We start from the raw sequence: 23,317 nt of genomic DNA on the forward strand, positions 1-23,317 counted from the left end.
ATCCAATGAGAATAATGAAGTATAATGAATAATAATTGGCACGATATTTCTGCGTACCAACCGTGCACCCGTGGCGCTTCGCCGTTCGCTCTGAACTCAGTCAGTCTGCGTGGATCCAGAACAAAATTTATCTGCTTGTCCCGAGGGGAAAATGAAGCCGCGAAACTTGCACTAGACGCTTTTGCCCGATCGAGCCACAGTGAGGACTTGCGCTAATGTTGTTTAATTGCTTGCCTATGACAATATGCTTGTGAAATTAATTTTTTGCACGTGAGCAGGTGCGCATCTCTTGCGGGAGAAAAATGGGCGCGTTATTCCTTGTATTTGTACCCCCTTCCGCTTGCAAGAATGGCTGGAGAGTTCCATTTCGGAAGACGTATGTGGCGGGCTGAACACATGGCTGGATAACGGCCTGTGATCAAAGCGGACTAACGCAGTCGCGAGCGACCGTCTCTGCACAGTATGTCGATGACAGTCACACAGAACGTTTTCAAGGATCTCCTCGTGACCACGGTCATAAATATTATTGCATCGCTATCAGCCATTCCAAAACGAAAAGCAAAAGACTTCGTAAAGGCTGCTCCTTGCCAAAGGCGACAAAGTAGGGTATCCTCGCGTCCGCAGACTCCAGTTGGGATGCGAAGGCGGAGGGAAAGTTCCAGGTAGTGCTATCGGTTGCATTGAACATTTGGGGATTTCCACATATAGAACGTGATACCTCGTGCGAGTACTCGAAGTTTTCTATAACAGGAAATGACCTTGATAACAGTTTCGCTTCCTCTTGGCTCTCCTAAAGAGCTAACCGAGCAGCATTATCAACATACTCATTACCTATGACGTATGGATGAGTTATTTAATCTCGAACGCCATTTGTTTGTCAGTTCTTCGTCATGGTCCCCAATACAGCGCACTCAGGCAGACCGCGCTGGCGCGTCTTGACGACCGGACATTTTCGGAGCAGACATTCCTGGAACGCCGACATATACAGTCGTCATACCACAAGACACTGAAAGTGCTCTTGATATTTTTACGTTCCAGTCGCTTATTGGAGGGGCTGTTACACTCATGGACGTTCACGACCTTCCCCACATTCCTATTTCCGTTAGTTTGCCTTTTCTCTCCGCTGTTTTTTTTTTTCGTCTTTCGTTTCCCCTTCCCCTTCCCCCCAATGCAGGGTAGCTAACCAGAATCTCATCCGGTTAACCTCCCTGCCTTTCCCATGCCATTTATTTTTTACCTTTGGTCCACGCCAATGGATTGATTTGAATGACTGCAGCACTGCCTCCGAAATGCTGCATATCGACCATCGTCGAGGTTTTTCTTAGCTGACGACACTAAGTGAAGCAAGAAAAGCTGTAAGTTCGTCGATGCAAGCCGCAAGCCGTCGATGTAAGTTGGGTGGTACGTCTTGAAAGTGATGGAACGGGCTCTCACTTGGGAAACCACAGTTCCGGACAAACCGTGGGAGCTGCTGAGCCTTCGGTATAAATGCAGTAGAGTACAGTATCGGTAAGAGCAGTATTACATGGTCGGCGTACATGCATTAGCGCAAGCTCTTGGGCCAGTTGATGCATGATGAACTTGAAAAAAAAAGGGGGGGGGGGATAACAGCGAGTACACAACGACGGGTACAAAATGAAAAGGCGTTAGACACTGACAGACCCTGGGTTTCCAACTGTGTTTTTTCTGGAATAAAGCAGACTTGAAAGTCCAGCGTCTATCCGTGTCTAACGCCCTTTTCTTGTGTACGCGTCCTTGTGTATTCTACGGTACGCCTCCGCCCCCCCCCCCCCTCATTTCTTTAAAAAAAGCTCACTGGTGTAACTCTCCTGCAATATGAGCAGAGGTAGTCGTTTAGGCGCAAGAAACGCCGCCTATATTTTTTTCTTATTCCTGGCATGGTTACCTGCACCCAGGTCAAACCAAATATAAAGCAGTAATCGACTGTTTAGTTGCGGGAGCGAAGCCCGATGAAAGACTGGCTTTACAGGGCATTCAAGCTCGGGCTCACAGAGTTTACTTGGTCTGCGAAGGGAGGAGGAGGAGGAGGAGAAAATAAAGAGAGAAGGCAGGGATGTGACCAGAAATGCGCCTGGTTGGCTACCCTACTCTGGGGGACGGGAAAGAGGGAATAGAAAGATAAGATAGAGGGAGGGAGGAAAGCCGCGGTGAGCTCGCGCACGCACGCAGGGGGCGTGAGCGAGTCAAGGACGTTCACATAGGCCAGTCGGCCTCAAAAAAGGCAATAACGCCTTCATAGCTTTTTGAGCCGACGAGCGATGGGGACGGCCTTCAAGTAGCACCTGCACAGACAAGGAACGATCGTCCAGTAGTCGCAATGCAATATATAATATTTGTCTTTCCGGCTGAAACCTATGACAATGGCACAATAAATTTTCGATGTTCTCTTTCACGCCGCGGACGTCGCATGCAGTACTGTCGGTCATTCCAATCAAAGTAGTGTACGCCTTCGTGAAAGCCACTCCCAACCACAGCCGGTATAGAAGCGATGCCTCACGTCGGTGAAGCCCGGGTGGAGGTCGGAGTTGTAGCGAAGGGTTGAGTTCGTACAACCTGGTGTGCTTTATATTTGGGGTGTTCCACTCTGTTAAAGAGAGCTTGCGTGCCATGTGACGAAGCTGCCTTGCACCGTCCGTCCTGGTAAAAGGAATGGGAACGATGTGCTGTTCTTGATGTGACTCTCGGGAAGCTTTGTCTGCTTGATCCTTTCCACTGATCCCGCAATGGCCAGGTAGCCAGTGGAAAATAATTTCGTGGCCTTTCTGTTTGACGTCGTGATGAAGTTTCACTATTTCGTATGTTAGCTGTTCGTAAGCTCCACGTCTGAGAATTGACTGCATGCTATGTAAAGCCGGTCTCGAGTCGGAAAACACGGCTCATGAATGTACCAGAACTCTCTGTGTCAATAAATTGAAGCGCACTGCGCAGAGCTGTGAGTTCTGCAGCCGTGGACGTCATGGCATGTGATGCCTTGAATCGCAGTGTTACTCCTCTTGTCCGTATAAACACAGCACGGCCAGAACTGGTCGATGTGGTCGATCCGTCAGTATATATGTGTACATGGCTACTGTATTTCTCGTACAACATGAGTAAGCTCAATTGTTTTAGTGCAAGAGATCTGACTTTTTTCTGAACTCCTGGAATTCTGAGGTGTACCTTTAATTTAGGTTAATTTTTAAGTAATAAGTAGGAGAACACAACCTACGCTGTATGCGATTCCACATCCGTCGGAGAGCAGGATATCAGTGCGCTCGCTGTGAACCACTGCCTGTCACTTCAACGATGAGGGTACGAGCGACAAGCCTGCGCGAAAAACTTTCCCATCGCCCTCTCTGGATAATGGCAGGCTTGAGAAGAGAGCCTAATACGTTCCGTGCCGCGATGCCCGTTGAATCGTTGTGACGCCGGACGCGAGGCGACGGCGCGGGTACCATGCAGCGGCTGCAAGCACTCAACGGTGAGCGCTCGATAGTGTACACGGCGACTATAGGTCGGCGCTTTTCGCGAGCAAGTCATAGACGCTACGATATCGGATCTGCTGGCACTCGAACATTGGCGTGGGCCCGAAACATCAGTTCCGCCAGTTTAAATAAGGCGCGTAGTGAAATCCAACTTGCAAGAGATGGTGCAAAAGAAGGCGGCTCCTGTCCTGTTTTATATATATACAGTCTATAGGCGTCGTCTTCTGTGCCACTCCTTCAAAGATGGACTCGTATAAGCTGAGGCCAACTGATTCAGTTGAGTCAGCGCGCTGACTCTGCGGCATTATTTTTCTTTGATTGAAATCGCGCGCGAGAACATGGCAGCTTCAGCATGTTTCCTCGTGTATTTGCTCAGACGTGTGCACCCCATAGCTACAGGATCGGTGCCTGAGAGAGCGCTATCACTGAATGGACAAGAAGAAACCTCTGTCTCAAGTCGAGAGTCGACCTTACCTCTTTCGTTCGCGATCAGCATCGACCGCGACAGATAGCGCGCGGATGGTGTCTTGCTAGCGCCTCTTCAGTCCAGCTATTCTGCAAAAACGGCTCAACGCTATCGGCAACTTCTGCAAAAGCAGCTCTGTGAAGAAGAGGAAAGAGGTTCCGCTCATTGCTCTTTGGTGCAGAAAATAGAAGTGCTTTTGCGAATAGGCATTTTTATTTATTTTTCTTCAAGTTCCTGGCAGCCAAAGTTCGTCGCTTGAGGTGTTTAGGGTCCAGTACAACGCTTGCAGCAGTGAAGGAGTTGACAATGCGATTACCGTTAGCAAAAACGCTCAAAAAGCGTCATGAGCACTGGTCGTCTTTGAGGGTCCATGTCCCATTATTTGCGCCTCATGACGGGTACGACTCAATTACTCCGGCTGCCTGACGAGAGCCAGAGGCCATGTTCGGGCTTGTATCCCACATGTACTTCGCTGACATCATCAACACTGTAATCCCACTTGTGCTGCGGAGAAAACAGCTTTCCTCCTCTCTTTCGTCGCAAATTTATCGTCGCTCATTTTACTCGGCATCGGGTCGAAATTATCGAGCAATGGCTTCAACTGTTGGGGCGTCAGATGGCCATTAAAACACTGTGGCACACTTTCACAGCTCCTGTGCAGACGCCTATGGTACTTTAGTGTGTTTGTAGTACCTTTCCTACTCATTTATTCTTTCCAGTTTTTCCTCTCTTTTTTTTTATGGTAGCTTGTGCGCCTGAATTATGTGGCTTTCCGAAGTATCCTTGTCAGCTGGATAAAATACCTCGCTGTACGCAGTATGCTCCCCGACAATGCGGGTTAGCAAAATTGATTCTTCCTTGACCGCTGTGCATTTAGTCCTTTTCGTCTTTCTTAGCCGTCGCAGTCCCCCTTGCGTACTACTTTGAGCAACTAATTCATTTTCGGGCCTCAAAGCCCAGATAGCGCGCGGCCGGCTTTGAGAGGTAAAAATAAAATAGGCGGGCAGGAACGACGGCAATGGAGGGTACCGATTAACTTTTTTACTCTCCGCGTGTCTGAACGCACACAAATAGCTGAATCCATCTGTTGTCTTTTTTCTGAATAAATTCTCATCTCAAACCCTAATTTGTGTATGCCATCGACATTTGTTTTAGTTTTTCATTTTGGAGTGCCGTTAAGAAGGCGGCCACCGCACGTGACAATCAAGGTCGAAACATGCATTGTGTCTGCGGCGTTAGACAATTTTCACTAGTGACGGATTATAATACAAAGCTACGGTGGTGTATTCTGCCAGTCCGGGATACCATCCCATGACATTTCTGTTTTCTTTCGATGTTCGGAATAGCAAAATAAAATATCTTATAAAAGTAGTGTTGATTGTGAATGGTTCTTCAAACAACTGACGGAGAACTCGTCTGAAGTGTTTCCTAATCTCTAGGCAGCAATCTGCTTCGTCTCTCGAAGTTCTGAACTATGCAACACAAACTAGGAGAACAACGTTGTTTCCTGCTAGCCGCAAGTGATGCTTTAGACACTTTACTTGGTCTCCATGAAACTAAAGGAACATGTTAATACGCATGGGGTGCATGTAACGTAAATTGGCATAACGCATAGGCGCGTCGCCGCGTTTGCCTTGCACAAACGTAGCACGTTCGTGGAAGAAGCTTACAAGTCACAACGGCGCAATGACTCTGAGTGGCGAATCACAGGGTCACGTCGTAAAAAAAACCACATGCCTACCGATGCCCGACGCCGATGATTCCAGTGGCGCAGGGCCCCATCACCAACGCAGATTTGGGTTTCATATCCCAGTACAGGACTTGTGGCTGGCCTCAGCTTATACGAGGCCATCTTTGAAGAAGTGGCACAGAAGACGACGCCTATAGACTATATATATAAAACAGGACAGGAGCCGCCTTCTTTTGCACAATTTCTTCCAAGCTGGATTTCACTGCGCACCTTCTTTAAACCGGCAGAACTGATGTTTCGGGCCCACGCCAATGTTCGACTGCCAGCAGATCCGATATCGTAGCGTCTATGACTTGGTCGCGAAAAGCGCCGACCTATAGTCACCGTGTACACTATCGAGCGCTCACCGTTGAGTGCTTGCAGCCGCTGCATGGTACCCGCGCCGTCGCCTCACGTCCGGCGTCACAACGATTCAACGGGCATCGCGGCAAGGAACGTATTAGGCTCTCTTCTCAAGCCTGCCATTATCCAGAGAGGGCGATGGGAAAGTGTTTCGCACGGGCTGTCCGCTCATACCCTCATCGTTGAAGTGACAGGCAGTGGTTCACAGCGAGCCAGTGGCGTATCTAGGTCGTCTGGCATCCGGGACCCATATATGTCTTCTGTCACCCTACTCCACCACCATCACTCGGGTGCACTCAGGAAGGCGAGGATATCGAAAATTTTCTTGGAGCGGAGGGGGGGGGGGAGGGGGGGGGAGGTGTTGATGGTTCAGCCCCAGCACAGCCACCTTGGATACCGCACATGTCGCCGCCCCCCTTTCACTTTCGTTCCCAGAGATCGCGAATGTAGCAGGTATACAGGCTGTTTTATTTTCTGCGCCAAATAACACAACCTGCTGCAGTGGTGACTTGTGATAAGCGCATTTGCACATCTGCTTTCCGACTGCAAGGCTTGGCAGACAAAAGAGATGGAGCCCCGTGGGAAATATGTCTCACAAGTAACAAAAATATTCTTATAAAGTTTTCATTAGCGATTTTAGAGGCAATATTGCATTCGCGAAATTGAAGTCCGACCGTCATATGCTGACCAACAACTTCACAAAAAACGCCGTAGGTACTACGGCGTGCAGTATTTTGGCGGTGGGCAGCCCTGAACCCAAACGAAAATTTAGCAGCGTGTCAGTGACGCTGATCTCCGCGCCATATTAGAAAACGCCACCTGCTTCCTTGCTGCGCGCGCGCCAATGCTATGACACTTACGAGTTCTCTTTATTCTGATCCATAAAGCCTTTTTTTTATATTCTGCTATTGACAAACGTGATCATCCGAGCTGCGGTACCGCCACAAGATTGGGAACGAACTAGAGAAAATTAAATTATGGGGCTTCACGTGCCGAAACCACTTTCTGATTATGAGGCACGCCGTAGTGGAGGACTCCGGAAATTTCGACCACCTGGGGTTATTTAACGTGCACCTAAATCTAAGTACACGGGTGTTTTCGCCCCCCTCGAAATGCGGCCGCCGTGGCCGGGATTCGATCCCGCGACCTCGTGCTTAGCTGCCCAACACCATAGCCACTGAGCAACCACGGCGGGTGAACTAGAGAACGCTTCGCGTCGATTCTTGGCGTCATCACGGGGAAAAAAAGAGAAGGCCGCGATGAAGCGCTGCGCCAGCTAAAGCTTGCGCTACTGTTGGTCTGCACTCGCATTAGAGAGGATGGAGATATCGAAGCCACTGGTGCACTATTTCATATTTATTTTGGTACTGCCACACTGGGCCGCCTGCAGTGCCGAAGTACTGCAGGCTCTATCACTCAAGACGATTTTGTTTCGAGAAGTTTTTGTTGAGTCAACAATGTTACTTTGGGTCCTCAATTCCCGAACTGCAAAGTTTCCTCTATAATTGTTATATAAGCAGTAAGTTAAGATATCCTTATTAATTATCTGCCATATTTTGCAAGATACCGAGCTTCTAGTGCTCGTAAAGACACATAATGTGACAGAATATCGGAAAATAACCTAACAAAATTCACCTTTTTATAAAATTCCGTGCAGCTAAAAGAACACACTGTATTTGTGACACGAAGCCATACAACAAGAAAATGATAAGGAGACGGTTAGCTAGGACTAGGAGACAGTGTTTTTATTCCACACCGAGAAACTGATAGAAAAATAATACAGATGATACAAAGCTGCTAAATGGAACCCTGTATAACATACTGACGACACAGAAACCATTTAGCGAATTAATTTTTCAGCCCGCACATTCTTGAATTTATTACGTAGGATGTTACTAAACCTACAGCCTACTGCACTGCGGCACTACACATCTGGCACATCGGGGACATGAGCTGGGGCCGCTTGGTTACCGGAGCATTCTTTAGCATTTACGCCCAGTCAAGCCGGCGGAAAGGGGGGGGGGGGTCTTCATATATTTATCACCCCCGCCCCCCTCCCCTTTACTACGCCACTGCAGCGAGCGCATTGATATCCTGCTCTCCGACGGATGTGGAGTCGCATACGGCGGAGGTGGTGTCCTCCTACTTATTACTTTTCCTTGCGCCTTGTGTAATAATCAGAGATCATAGCACAGAATGGTATGGTATGGTATTAAGAACTTTATTTAGGTCCTGAGGGATCAGTCTGGGGACTGATGCGGGCCGCTGCCACGTCGGAACAGAGAGGCCGAACCCCTGTGCAGTCACACGGGCCCTCTGGACAGCCCTGAGTTGGTCCGCCAGCACTTCACTGTGCAGCATCCGCTGCCACCACTGTTCACCTCGAGAACCATCACCGGTCAACGCCAAGCAGCGCCATAGCATGTGTTCTAAATCGAGCAAACCCCCACACTTACTACAATAGATAGAAACCCCGCAGTCCGGATTAATTTTATTCATGATGACCGGGTTAGGGTACGTTCGTGTCTGCAGAAGCCTTAATGTAACCGCCTGTGGCCTATTTAATTTAGAATGTGGTAGGGGGAATGCCCTGCGCCCTAAGTAATAGTGCTTAGTGATTTCATTGTACGTTAACAGTTGGTCCCTGTACTCAGGAGCGGGAGATCCAGCCCTTTCAGGTAGTACACGGCATACTAATCCTCGTTCCTCCCTGTGCGCCACCTCGTTGAGGTTACGCGGGGCTCCCTCCACTGTCCCAATGTGCGCCGGGAACCAAGTAACTGTGTTCGAAGTGATATCCCTACCCTACAGCAGTCTGTTATCCGGTTCCGCAACAAGTCCTCTCGAGAAGGCTTTAATCCCAGATCGCGAGTCACTAAACACCGAAACTCTTCTTGAATCAATTAACGCTAGAGAAATAGCCACCTGTTCGGCAACCCCCGGATCTTTGGTATAAATGGAAGCGGCATTTATAACGCTCCCTTTGCCATCTACCACCACCACCGTCTAAGCATTTTCACCATTATTCCATGCGGCGTCAACAAACGCAGACTGCTCCTCCTGATCCTTTGCCTCTCGCAACAAAGCCCTAGCTCTCGCGACCCGCCTCCCTACATAGCGCACGGGGTGCACATTCCGCGGAAACGGACGAACCATGATATTTGCCCTAAGGTTCACGTTCAACTCGTGTGGTGGGGCCATATCGCGCGACACAGCCACCGATTCTTCAATTGACTCTAAAATATACCTACCCGCTGGTGTACCTAGCAACCGCTCCCTCTGTGCAGTACGCTGAGCCTCGGCAATCTCATCTAAAGTATTATGCAAACCCAGTCGTAACAACATATCGTTTGACGTAGTCATAGGCAGACCAAGCGCAGCCTTGACGGCTTTTCTGATTAATGCTTCCAAATTATTTTTCTCCCTCCTATTCCAATTTAGCATAGCTGCCACATACGAGAAATGACACATAATAAATGCGTGAACTAAGCGCATCGCACCTTCTTCTCCTAAACATCTATGCCTATTATAGATCCTTCTTATAAGTCTTATGGCCCCCTCCGTCTTCTTGGTAATACGCTGGATGGTTCTAATGTTAGATCCGTTCGCTTCAAGTACAAAACCCAGGACCCTGATTGCTTCAACTTTGGGTATCACCGACCCTTCCCTAGTATGAATTCTAATGCAAGGCTCAACTTCCGGTACCCAACCCTTCGGCCTACGACCTAGCTTCTTAGATTTGAAGATCAACAACTCTGACTTTTTAGCGGAGCACTTGAGCCCCATGAGAGCCAGATTCTCCTCCGTAAGCGTTACCACCTTCTGCAGCCTAGCCTCAAGCTCACCATCACTACCACCAACACTCCACATAGTAATGTCATCCGCGTAGGTAGAATAGCCAATATCCTGGACAGTGTCCAGTGTATTAGCCAACTTCGACATCGCCAGATTGAATAACACAGGCGAGAGTACGGATCCCTGCGGAGTACCACAACAACGCAATTTAAAGACTTCCGACTTTATCTCCCCAAACCTGAGACATGTCCTTCTAACCATAAGGAAAGCCTTGACAACTTGGAAAAGCCGCTGCCCCATATTCAAGTTCGATAGCACCTGTAGAATGAAAGAATGTCGGATTTTATCGAAAGCTTTTTCCACATCAAGTCCAATCAGTGCCTTATCCCTTGTCCACCGGTCAAGGAGCTGATGCTTAATCCTGATCATAGCATCCTGAGTCGAGACGCCGGGCCGAAATACTTTCATCGTGTGCGGAAAGACCCCATTGCCGTCAACATCAAGCGTTAGCCTATTTAAAATGACATGCTCAGCGACTTTCCCCAAACACCATGTCAGGGAAATGGTGTCAGAGTGGTGTCTGCGGTTTTTTTCAAGGTAGTGTGACAAGATGTGGGGAACAGACCCAGGAAAAGTGTTTGATGTGCACTCTCAGCACTTCCACCGCAGTTCCCCATTTGTACTTTATTACTGTTCCCAGTGAACTTAAACTAATCCTCTACACGACGTTTATTCGCTCTGAGCTCGAGTATGCTTTGGCTATCTGGTACCTTTATCGAGCTACTTTAATTGAAGCAATTGAACCTCTTCATAATCGGGGCTTTCGTTTTATTTTGTCTACCCGCCATGGTTGCTCAGTGGCTATGGTGTTGGGCTGCTGAGCACGAGGTCGCGGGATCGAATCCCGGCCACGGCGGCCGCATTTCGATGGGGGCGGAATGCGAAAACACCCGTGTGCTTAGATTTAGGTGCACGTTAAAGAACCCCTGGTGGTCAAAATTTCCGGAGTCCTCCACTACGGCGTGCCTCATAATCAGAAAGTGGTTTTGGCACGTAAAACCCCAAATATTATTATTATATATTTTGTCTACTTATTCCCGTCGCGCCAGTCATGCGGGACAAGCAGATAAACTTTGTTTTGGATCCACGCAGAGTGACTGCGTTCAGAGTGAACGGCGAAGCGCCACGGGTGGCATGGTTGGTACGCAGAAATATCGTGCCAATTATTATTCGTTATACTTTATTATTCTCATTGGATAACTTTATGACCCATGAAGCAGGAATTTATAGGGTGACATAATGCTGAATAAAAGACTAGTCGAGCTCAAGCTTAACGCCTAACATATTTTGTTCTATCGCTCTTTGCGCGACCCTGAACTTGTTCTGGAACCTTTTTGGTAACCTCCAAGTTTCTGCCCTATATGTTAGCACCATTTGCATACAATGATTGTACACTTTTCAACGACAGTGGTAAGCTCCTAACCAGGATTACTTAATGCTTGCCGTATGCACTCCAGTTCATTTTTATTCTTCCGTAACTTTCCCTCTCCTGGTCAGGGTCTCCTGTGAGTAATTGACCTAGATAAACGTACTCCTGCACGGACCATCCTTATTCCCCTCTATTTGGGTGTATGTGTATTTCCATATCTAAATGTAGTAGTAGTAGTAGTAGTAATAGTAATAGAAGTAATAATATTAATAATAATAATAATATTAATAATAATAATAATAATAATATAATTTAATTCCGACACGATGCCACGTGGCAACTCCGGTCAATAAAAAAAAAGACTATTAACAACTGCAAAAATAGAAATTACTCTCTTAGAAAGATAGCCCGATGCACAACAATATAGAAATACATCTACCGAAAGCTAAAGCTTACGGCGACGCATTTCATACACGCCCAGTAAATACCACACAGCAGGTCCCAATGAATCTAATTACAATCACGTTAATTTCATTTGGGGCTCTATTTTAAGACTCACTAAATATACACATCACCAAAAATAATATCGAGGAGGTGTTTTCTTTTCTTTTTTTTTTTAAGCTGGAATTTGTGAAGAGCGCAATCTTGTGAAGAGCGCGTGCGGAAACCCGTGACAGTGGAGTGTTTGCGATGTTGCACAATTGTAAGCATTGTACTGACGTACACATAGTTGTCGGCAGATATAAATAAAAGCCTCATCTTTCTAATTAGACCACTTTTGTCTTAGAAAAACATCAAGCGGCACATTTCTTTTGCGAGCATGCGAGATCATGTGATTCCGAATAGAATTACTGGCTTTGAAAGGGTTAAATTTATGAAGCCTTTGAGTGCGCAAAGCGTGCGCAAGGGACCTTTGTTGTACATGTGTATTGGCAGCAGAGGTATTGGCGACGCCCTGAAGAGCGCAAACTTCCTGGAGCGTCGACAGAAACGCAAATCGAGACGTAGATGCGTTCTTCACTCCCGGGAGTTGAGACGCGGCGCTATTTCTGAGGGGAGGCTGGTTCCAACACCGTCTCCATGGGCGCTCTTGTGGGCGTGGTGAGGAAAGAGTGAATGGCATAGATGTGTGCGTGCGCCAGCGCGGATGAGCTGTGAGGCAGGAAGGTCGCGTTTTTCCCCGTGCAGGGGTGACGTTCTTCGCTATGTACACTTCCTTGCAAACATGCGGTGTGTGTCTGGTATCGGCTTCTCGTGACCAACTCTGCGCGGCCACATGCGTTACGGTATTTCGGCGAAACTCTTATGTAGCGTCACGACGAATGCAGACTCTTCGAGAAAATAGCTTTCCCGTACGCTCACGCAGCTAACTGGTCAGCCGAGATGGCCTTAAGCAAACCTTAATGCAATAACAGGCTTCTCGAAAGCAAGCTTCCTTTCGGTCAATAAACTACTTACACTGTGGAGATTTTTGCAAACGCTCGTCTAGTTAGCACTGAATTGTCTTACCAAGAGGGAAGTGATAGCATATGGTGGGCATACGGAACTGTTAACTACCCTTGACGTTTACGCTGAAACGAAAAGTACCACGTAACCCTTTCTCGGACATCAGAAATTCTCAGCACTCACTAGGGTGAGGCGTCCAGCTCGCACTTCAGCTGCAAAGTTGGTGGTTATCGTCGTGTAATGCCTCTGTAGAAGATTGTCCGAGGTCCTCGTTAAGGCAAAATCTCCATAGACATAGAAATGGAGCGTCGCGACTGTCGGCATGTAGTGTGTTTTAAGCTTTGTTGTTCCCGGTCGCTGTCAATCAGCGCAGAAACAGTGCCAAGTTTCTCATGCTCTCGAAGCGTTGGCGCAAGGGTTAGAGTCCTAGGTGTAGGCCGTGATTGCCCTCAAGGCACTTCGTCTGTTAACCTCAAGTTTGCCCCGTCGCTGAGCAGTGAGTCGTAGGAGCTGAGCTTGGTGCAGTGCGAGGCTGCAGCACGGAGCGCACGAGGCAACGACCTACGTCAAAGCGAGCCCCACCACTCAATGGCGCAATTTGCGAATCAGGTGAATAGTTTCAGACGATGTTTCAGACGACGGAATGGTGATGTTGTTTTAGACCCGGTATGCTGAGCTTCCATGCCAAGAACTCGCAGCTCTTCGGTCTCAGTAATTAGTAATGAGCCAATCTTGAGTCAGAAATTGTTATCACAAACTAACTTCCTTCCCGGTTTGTTGGTCACGTATACGGTCGCAAGACTTGCGCGTCGATAGCCGGAATTCGGCGGTCTGCTCGTATTTGTGTAGCGCATCGAGATCTTTCTGCAGCTTTTGACAATGTGTCTCAAGGTCTCGGTGGGTATAGCACAGCGTGACGCCGTCGGCATGAATGGGAAATATTATGTCAAGGAATCTCCTGCTGTTTTCACATTGGTGGCGTGAAGACAATGGTAAATAATAACGGTGCCAGAACGAAGCCCTGTGGTACCGCGTGGTTTGAAACTCGACTGTGTGAAAGACCCGAATTCTTGTCCCTCCACGCGTATAGAAAATGTTTCGGGACCTATTTTCGGGACCTGAAGCGGAACGCCGAGTGCCTCCAGGTTTCGTAGGATCGTCTCGTGTTGTTCAGCATCATATGCTTTGACTAGCCAATGCAATATGAACCAAATTATTGTCAGGTGAAATGTGCAGGACTTCATCCACCACCACAGACAGACCACCTTCCGTACCCAATTACGGCCTGAATTCGATCGGAGCTGAGTGGCACTTATCGCTGTGTTCAAGCCACCACGAAAGTGAGATATAGCCAACATTCGCTCAAACAGTTTGCAGATTATTAGTGTCGAATGTACCGGTCGTAGAACTTCAAAATATGTCGGTGCCTTGCCTTGTCTAGGTACGGGCACCACTGGGGAGTGTTTCCATTCAGGTGGGAAAGATCGCTCGAGCCATACCCTGTTCATGGCCTGCAGACAGTGACCTTACCTTCCAAGTTCTTAAAGAGATCCTACGAGATACGGTCACGTACAGGCGTTGAACGCTGCTTTGTGCCTCCAATCGCAGTGAGCAACTCAGCTTTTGTAAAAGGCACTCTAATGCCTAAAGTGTCATACGCATAAGTAGAAGGAGGAGATGCCAGATGTTCCTGAACGTTTCTGGTGCTTGGGAAGAAAGCCGACTACATCAGCTGTTTTTGGTGAAGGATGAGAAAACCGAAAGCTTTGACTTTATCGCCATGCGACGTGTCGGACAATACGCTAAGCGAAGATTAGTCAAATTACAGAAATAAAATAATGCTGGTGGTATTAATAGCGCAATTAGACGGGGACACGAGACGAGAAGACAACACTACGAGCCCTAATAAGGCTGCTTATCACGCCGAAAATATGATCGTTCTTTTCTCCATGTCGGTAATTATAATAAAACGTAAGGTAACGACATCAACACAGCAGCCCTAATAAAACCCTCAACGTTATCAGAAACCACGTCTAAGCAGCAGGAAAAAAAGAAATGGAAAACTACAAAGAAGGGAAAAGTTTCTCGGAAAACATACTGATAGAGACCCCGTCCACCTTATTTTTCTACAAAAGCCTAGTCGCCAGCCAGACGAAGTCGTAGCATCTTGTCATTTCTTCGAAGTGTTTTGATAAAAAAAAATCGTTTTAATGTTGCTTCAAGGGAAACCTGTACTCTACTCTGGGCAGACACCCAGCACTTTTGTGTAGACATATGTAAAAAAAAAAATGTGGAAGGGAAGAGGGGGGGGGGGGACAGATAAAGTTTTTACTAATTGAAGGTTTCTCTGATGTGAGTTTTGCTGTCCAAATTGTACTGGAGAAATAAGAGGCAGTCCTCGGCACTGTTGCTTACGCAAGTACAAAAAAAGCAGCTTCTGCAGAGACAGTCAATAGCTTCATGTTAAAATTACCCCTAATACGCGTCCCAGATACGGCAGCCTCTGAAAGTTGGACCATTTCTTATCATCCGTTCAGGTTAAACGACGTGCTCATTTAGGTACCACCAAGACCCAGTAATTTCAATTGGAACTATTGAATAAGATTACACCCATAAAAGTGCGCAGTGTCTGGTTGGTATTTTTCATTTGACCCAGGATGGCTTCATATCCGAGTAATTAATATTTTCCAGCTGTGGCACTCCTGATTCGGGCCTGAATGCGCTAAAAAAGAAAAGAAATGAAACATTTCTTCTGTCGAGGCTCTAACGAAATTTTGTTTGACTTGCCGGCCAAAAATGGAAACTGAAAACCAGGTTCGCAAACGTTGTCAGCAACGAACATGGACGCTTTAGCAGAAACTCCATTTTGCGCCCGTCGCTCTGCGTACCTCTCGTTGTCTGTCCTACGTCAAACAATGCTTACTTCTGTCTCTGTTGCCCTTTAACGATCAAATGACAGTCGTACTGCAGCGTTTCTCCTGTGCATCTCTTCTCGCATCGCATTAGCTCGTCTCGTAATCTCGATAACAGGGGTGCTCGCGGAAAAACGCATCCGGTGCTTGAAACGGCCACATTGCTATACGTCGCCCTAATTTCTGCGTTCACATATTCAAATTGTCGCCACAGAGTATATATTGACACGTGTATTTGCTTATCTTTCTCGGATGACCGTTTTTTTTTCACGGCTAACAAAGGTTAAACGTTGTCGCCCAGCGCAGGACGCGCCTGCATGTACCGGAAGTTTCTCGAATGCTATCGATGGTTCTACCCGTTGTCTGTTGTCCACGAATATTGCGTAATCTGATTGTATGCGCGATGCCAATTGTGTAGTACTTTTTTGGAAGGCACACGAGCACCAGCGATAATTCTGGAACCTTCGGTGACTGATCCATGAAAGCTGACGTGCTTGGCCCGCTGATGAGATTTTCGGCGATTGCCGACTGTGTTCTCCGCTATCGTTGGGCTTCGAGTGTAACTTGCCTTTGTGGGCACAGGTTCGCCCAATAAAAAGTTTCGTCATGCGCAGTTCTGCGAGTGTTCATCGTCACTGCAACGTGACAACTATATATATATATATATATATATATATATATATATATATATATATATATATATATATATATATATATATATATATATATATATATATATATATATATATATATATATATCAGCAGCAGCAGCAGCTGCTGCTGCTGCCAGGAGGAAGGCCTTCACCCTGTCCACTGCCAGGACGAAGGCCTCTCCCTGCGATCGCCGATTAACCCGGTCCTGCGCCAACCGATTCCAACTAGCGCCTTCGAATTTCCTAATTTCATCGCCCCACCTAGTTTCCTGCCGTCCTCGACTGCGCTTCCCTTCTCTTGGCACCCATCCTGTAACCCTAATGGTCCAACGGGTGTCTAACCTACGCATTACATGACCTGCCCAGCTCCATTTTTTTTCTTTTATTGTCAATTAGAAAATCGGCTATCCCCGTTTGCTCTCTGATTCATACCGCTTTCTTGCTGTCTCTTAACGTTACGCCTGACATTCTCCGTTCCATCGCTTTTTGCGCGGTCCTTAACTTGTTCTCGAGATTGTTTGTCAACCTCCAAATTAGCACCAGTAGAATGCATTGATTGTACACGTTTCTTTTCAACGATAGTGGTAAACTTCCAGTCAGGATCTGGCAATGCTTACCTATGCATTCCAACCCATTTTTATTCTTCTGTAAATTTCCTTCTCATCATTAGGGTCCCCTGTGAGTAACTGACCTACGTAAACGTACTCCATCACAGACTCTAGAGGCCGACTGGCGATCCTGAGATCTTGTTCTTTCGCCAGGCTATTGACTGTTTGTCTTCTGCATAATAATCTTCAACCCGACTCTAACACTTTCTCTGTTAAGGTCCTCAATCATTTGTTGCAATTTGTCCCCAGTGTCGCTGAACAGGACAATGTCATCTGCAAACCCAAGGTTGCTGAGGTATTCACCGTTAATCGTCACTCCTAAGCCTTCCCAGTTTAATAGCTTGAATACTTATTCCAGGCATGCAGTGAATAGCATTGGCGAGATTGTGCCTCCTTGCCTGACCCCTTTTTTTACAGGTATCTCCTTTTCCTCACCCCTAGGGTAGGGTAGCAAACCGGGTGCTCGCCTAGTTGACCTCCCTGCCTTTCGTGTCCTTGCTCTCTCTCTCTACTTGTGGAGAATCAAGGTAGCTGTGGAATCTTTGTAGATATTTGCAACTCCTGTACTTCTTCATATCGTAATATATATATATATATATATATATATATATATATATATATATATATATATATATATATATATATATATATATATATATATATATATATATATATATATATATATATATATATATATATATATATATATATATAGTGTTTCCATGGACGCGTGGGACAAGATAGGAGGGCGTCTATCAACACAGCACGGCCCTGTGATGAGATCCACGTCGCCCTTTTCGCCACTTCTCATGTCGCCACCGACGCATCCGCCAGTGAGCAAACAAGCGAAAGAAAGAAATGTTGTCGAGAGCCACTCGAAGAAGGTCATAAATGGGGGACCGAAGCTGCGACAGCCAACCGGACAACTGTGACGGCACGAGAGCAGCGTAGCGGCGACAATGCGGCGGTTTCCCGGAACTTTCCGTAAAGGCTTACTTCTGTCAAGGAAGCGTTCTGATAAACGCGGCGACTATTCTCGCGACAGACGCGACAAAAACTAGATGAACAACACTTAGCAGCTATCGCCGAGAGGGAGAGAACGAATGCACGGCCCCCTTTGTCCCTCGGAACGGATGCCGCCGAAGGAGACGCGCGCTCCAGCGGACCAGAGAGGCGCTCACGCCATCGGTCGGCTGACGCGCGGCCGCAACCCGTGCCGCTCGAGACGGGCTGCAGACGGGCCACGATAGCGGCTCCCTCCGCGCGCTGCCTCAGCTGATGATGCCGTCGCGCTCGCTTTCCTTTTTTCTTTTCTTTTTTTTGAGTTCCCCCCCGCCTCTCCTTTTCTCTCGCTCTCCTTTATTACGCTGCTTCGCGACGAGCCAGCCGACTCCGCAGACTGCAGACTGCCTGCTCGGACAACGACGTTATATCCGCGCATTCGTTGGCTTCGAACAACATTCGCTTGCTGCTCTTCCTGCGCCCGAGTGTGCTTTGTGTGTTATCTTGCGATTACATTTTTTTTTATTTACGTCGTTGAGCAACTTCTGCTTTGCGGGGATGTCAAATTTAACCCTGGGCCGAATAGTCAAATCAGCAGCAGACTAAACTGCGGAATGATGTCGCAGCGCTATTCTCTACGTTCGACAGAAGGCGTGCAGAGGTTTTGCATGCTCTTTATTTATTTATTTTATTTATACAATACTGCGGACTCATGGTCCAAGCAGGGTGGTCGATACAAATACAAGAAATACAAAAGAAACAGCAACGAAAAAAGCAACAATAACACAGGCTCAGAAAGGTTATTTCACTGTTTGACCACTTGTTTTGATAAGGCAGTTCCATTCACTAATGGTTCTCGGGAAATAAGAACTTAAATGTGTCTGTGCGAGCAAAATATGGGGTTAGGGCGTTTTCATTGTGGTGTCGGGTGGGCCTGCTAGTTAAGGGTGACAAATATGTTGATGCATCTAGCGCTAGTTTGTTTTCCAAGAGTTGGGAAAGAAATTCTAGTCTAAATGTTTGCCTTCGTGCCTGTAATACGGGAATGCCATTTGCTTGTATTAAATCAGAAGGTGAACCTAATGCTGAAAATTTGTTAAAAATAAACCGTACGGTCTTTCTCTGAGTACGTTCAAGACAATCAATGTTGCGCTTAGTATGAGGATCCCATATAATGCACGCATATTCCTGTCTTGGCCGCACAAGAGCAGTATAGCAGAGCAGCTTAACATTAGTGGGAGCAGCTTTAAGTTTAAGAACACAAAGCTTGCGGAAGGCGGATGAACAAACATTATCAATGTGAAGATTCCAAGACAGGTTTGAAGTGACAGTTACACCGAGATATTTATAGCAATTTACTCCTTGTAATGGTGAAGACCCTAATATGTAGGTATATGACAGCGGATTTTTTTTTTTGGCGAGTTACTGGAAGGGAGACACATTTGCTCGTGTTAAGGGTCTTTACCATTTTATACACCATTCATGTATATTGTCCAGACTAGTTTGTGCTTGCTGATATATATAGCAAGTATAAAGACAACTTATCCGGCGCGTCCCCGATATAACCGTAAGATTAGCGGCAACTCTCGTCGAAGCTTTTGGTGATATACAGGGAGATCATTTTTAAGTTATACAAAATTTTTAAAAATCGCCTGTTGCAGGTAACATAATTATTGTCCTTGAGCTGAATTATTCGACGAGGGGAGCATATATATATATATACTCGGTCCGCAGCGAATATATCCAGCATGGTAAATGCAGCCACAAGAAATGACGGCGTAGCCGTAGCCTCTAGGCTCGACAACCTTGAAGACCGATCTAGAAGAGAAAATTTGCTATTCTATGTCATAGCGGACAACGAATCTGAAAAGTGGCGAGAGTCTGAGGCTCGCGTTCTTGATCCATACGCACATGAAATTCAACATTACAAGCCACTTGGTCGCTAGACCGCATCGACTCGACTCGTTCATGACAAACCAAACTCGTCTATTATAGCAAAGAGTTCTTCTTTTTTTAAAAATAATAATAAAAATGATCTCTGAAATGCGCAGCATGAAAGGTAGCGTCCACCGATTGTTTAACAGCACCGCGCGAGCGCCGACAGGCCGGCCGGTCAGCGGCGCGAAGCGACTCGGTCAGCAAGGGATTTCTCGTGCTCTTCGGGGCGGTAGAAGGCGCTGACCGGCCGGCGAGTTGTTATTTATTTATTTTTATTAGTTTTATTTATCTACTCGGACCAAGGCAACAGTTTACCCGCCCGTTACAAAGTGAATGGTCACACATGACCATCATCATCATCATCATCATCATCTAGCATTACTGTATAAGCAGCCTACACAGTAACTGCTGGCCAGGTCGAGGCTTGCGCGGTACTGTTAAATGATCGGTGTACAGCTGTAAGTATCGACGATGATTTCTGTCGCCCGACGCGGCAGTAAATGAGTAAAAAAACATATTGAATATGAAAAGGCCGAGTGGTAAGCCTTATGCTTCGCGCTTTGATAAGCTAACAATGAACAAAAGACTTGTACTGCCCGGCCACTGATAAGGCATGCGAGCTTCGCACTAGTCGTAATACGAGGCCGAGTGTTGCTACCACCTCATGCGAAAACGCACCCAATAATAGTACCTCATGGCTATCTTCTCCCCGGCCGGGTCCTGCTGGCGTTAGCAGTCCTTTTTTACTGACGCAAGTGGGATTTTAGACGAGCGTGCAACCTTACGGTCCCTTATTGAATCTTGTTATGCTGACATAGTTGTACTCACAGAAACTTTTTTATCAAGAAAAATTACCAATGAAATATTGTGTTGAATGAAATATGAGTGTTGAAAGAAGTACCGCTTTTGTAAATATAATCGCGACGCTCGAATAGCAGGGTGCGTTTTGATAGCTGTTTGCGATGCGCTCGTTTCGTGAGCAGTGCCGGTGGCCCCGGCCCTTGAATTTATCTCTGCGCGCTTTATGCTTGGTTATCAAGGTCCGTTTCGCTGTTCGCTATAGAGCACCTCATGCTGCGTCTTCCTTTTGCAATGAACTTTATGATGTTCTACACGGTCTAGTTGCTCCGTACCTTAGTTTACCCTATTTTGGCTGGGATATTTTAGTTTCCCTGGAATTGTATGTCAATAAGATTCTCTCAGATTCAAGCGAATGTCTTCAGAGTTCGTAGAATTTATTGGCGTGTCTTTTGACTGCAATTTAACGCAATTTTTTTCCGGAACCAATCCGCACGAGAGCATGCATGCTCTAACACTCTGGATCTCATTCATACTAGTGCACCTGATCTGGTTTCATCTCTGACCTTCTTTCAGCGTGTAAGCGATCACAAAGCCAATGTTTTTTTTTTTTTCGATGAAAGCTCGAATGTCAAATGCAAATGTAAATACAAAGAAATAAATTTGTTTAGAATTACAACAGAGCAAACGTAACTGCCATTACGGCTGAATTGGGACATTTTATTATTGATTACATGGCGAATATTCAGAGACGGTCAGTTGACGAAACCAAAGTTGTTTTGTAAGAAGGTAAAGGTGGTGCCCAATGAGTGGTCGCCGTGATACAACAACGCGCTCGAAAGCCTAAAAATAAAATATACGCACCTGTCACGTCGTGCAAAGCGTTCTAACAGGGACGATAATTGGTGCGATCATTACCACGTTAACGCCGAGTACATTCATGCTGTCTCCGACGCGAATAACACTTCCTTTAATGTTATCGATTACCAGAGCTGTTGAGCTCACATGCTCGTGAATTATGGAACATGATAAACGGCTACACTGGTAATTTGTTCCAGCTGAATCTTAGAGATTGCACTAATGTTCCTTCAGGTCAGTGCTGTACAGTCTTAAATTGTTTCCATGATTTTTTTTTCTAAAATGCAACGCTTTATAACAGACTCCCACCTGTGCCTGGTAACTATTTATAACTAAACGATGCGATTTTTATCCACTGTGTTGGTGTGTTAACAAACTAATCCGTACTCTTAAGGTATAAAGCCCATGCAAGCGATGCTACAAAGATGGCTGTCGCGTTCGCTCGTCGCCTACGAGTCGAACCCCACGCGAGCGACGACTTCGAGCGACGTCTCCCCGGCGTTGTCGGTGTATGAGGGCAGCAAATACGCGCCGAAACTGTCGTGACGCGTGCTTCATTAGCTTAAGTTTATGTGTTTTGCTCCCTATAAAGGCCAGCATAAACTATTTCTCAAGGTCTTCCAACAGATCCTTGCACGTATCAAAATTTATATGTTTGCTCATTCCGTGCGACAATCGGCAGTATAGTTGACTGATGTACATCCGCTTCCGGCTTCGCGCTATTGGCCAGACGCTCGTGGCACTTCCGGGCGACAAGCGACGAATTCTGCATTTCCCGAACCGAGATGATCGACGAACGACAAGAACGAGCGATCTGTTGGCGCGACGGCCCGTTTCGTCGCTCGAAGCCGTGGTACGTCATTGTCGCGCAGAAAATCGCTCTCATAGGTATTGGGCTTAAAAATGGTTTGATTTGATTATTTCAAAAGTCCTGAAGTGTGCAGGTGTGTACTCGTCCGCAATGTTGTCTAAGGATTTTTTTGTCTTTGCCGCGCAGAAACCTGCCCAGTGACTGGAAGTTACGTGCTCATCATTACGTCGTCTGAGTGAAGTAACACGACCAAAATTAAGACAGTTGAATAACCGTCAGTCACAGCCAGAGTTAGCATACAAAGCCGGGACCTGCTTTTTTTTCAGCGTCTTTAGTGGCAGTTGATTTGCACGGTGACTGTGGCGCAGTTAAAGCCGCGCTGCTTCTGAGCGGCGCCATACAACCATGTAGATCTGGCATACTGCATAAATTTCGGACTTGTAGTAATGTGGTTTATCTTACCGCATCTCTATTTGCTAATGTTCAATTGTTTCTAAAACAGAAACAAAAGCAGCAGAACATAATTCCACATGCTGCATGTCACAAAGAAAGAAGTTCACACGCCGCGGTGGCTTAGCGGCTATGGTATTGCGCTGCTAAGCGCGAGGTCGTGGGATCAAATCCCGGCCGCCGCGGTCGCATTTCGATGGACGCGAAAACGCCCGTGTTCCGTGCATTGGGGCCACGTTAGTGGATCCCCTGGTGGCCAAACTTAATTCAGAATCCCCCACTATGGCGTGCCTCATAATCAAATCGTGGTTTTCTCACGTAATACTCCAGAATTCAGTTCAACAAAGAAAGAACCTTCGGAATCACCGAACGAACGGGATAAAAAATTATTATTAATCTCACTTTGCCTTGGTCGCATAAAACCCCAGGCTAAATGCACCTTGTCAGAAGGCTTCAAAGTTAACACAGGGTTCACAAGGCACCGAAAACTTCCACGTTATCTTTTGTTTACGCTTCTTTTTTTCGCGCGCAGGTGAAGGAAACGAGCGAGACATCCGACGAGCCGGAGATTGCGGCA

Source organism: Dermacentor albipictus, chromosome 1 (assembly GCF_038994185.2).
Source record: "Dermacentor albipictus isolate Rhodes 1998 colony chromosome 1, USDA_Dalb.pri_finalv2, whole genome shotgun sequence".
In the NCBI taxonomy this organism is placed as follows: domain Eukaryota; kingdom Metazoa; phylum Arthropoda; class Arachnida; order Ixodida; family Ixodidae; genus Dermacentor; species Dermacentor albipictus.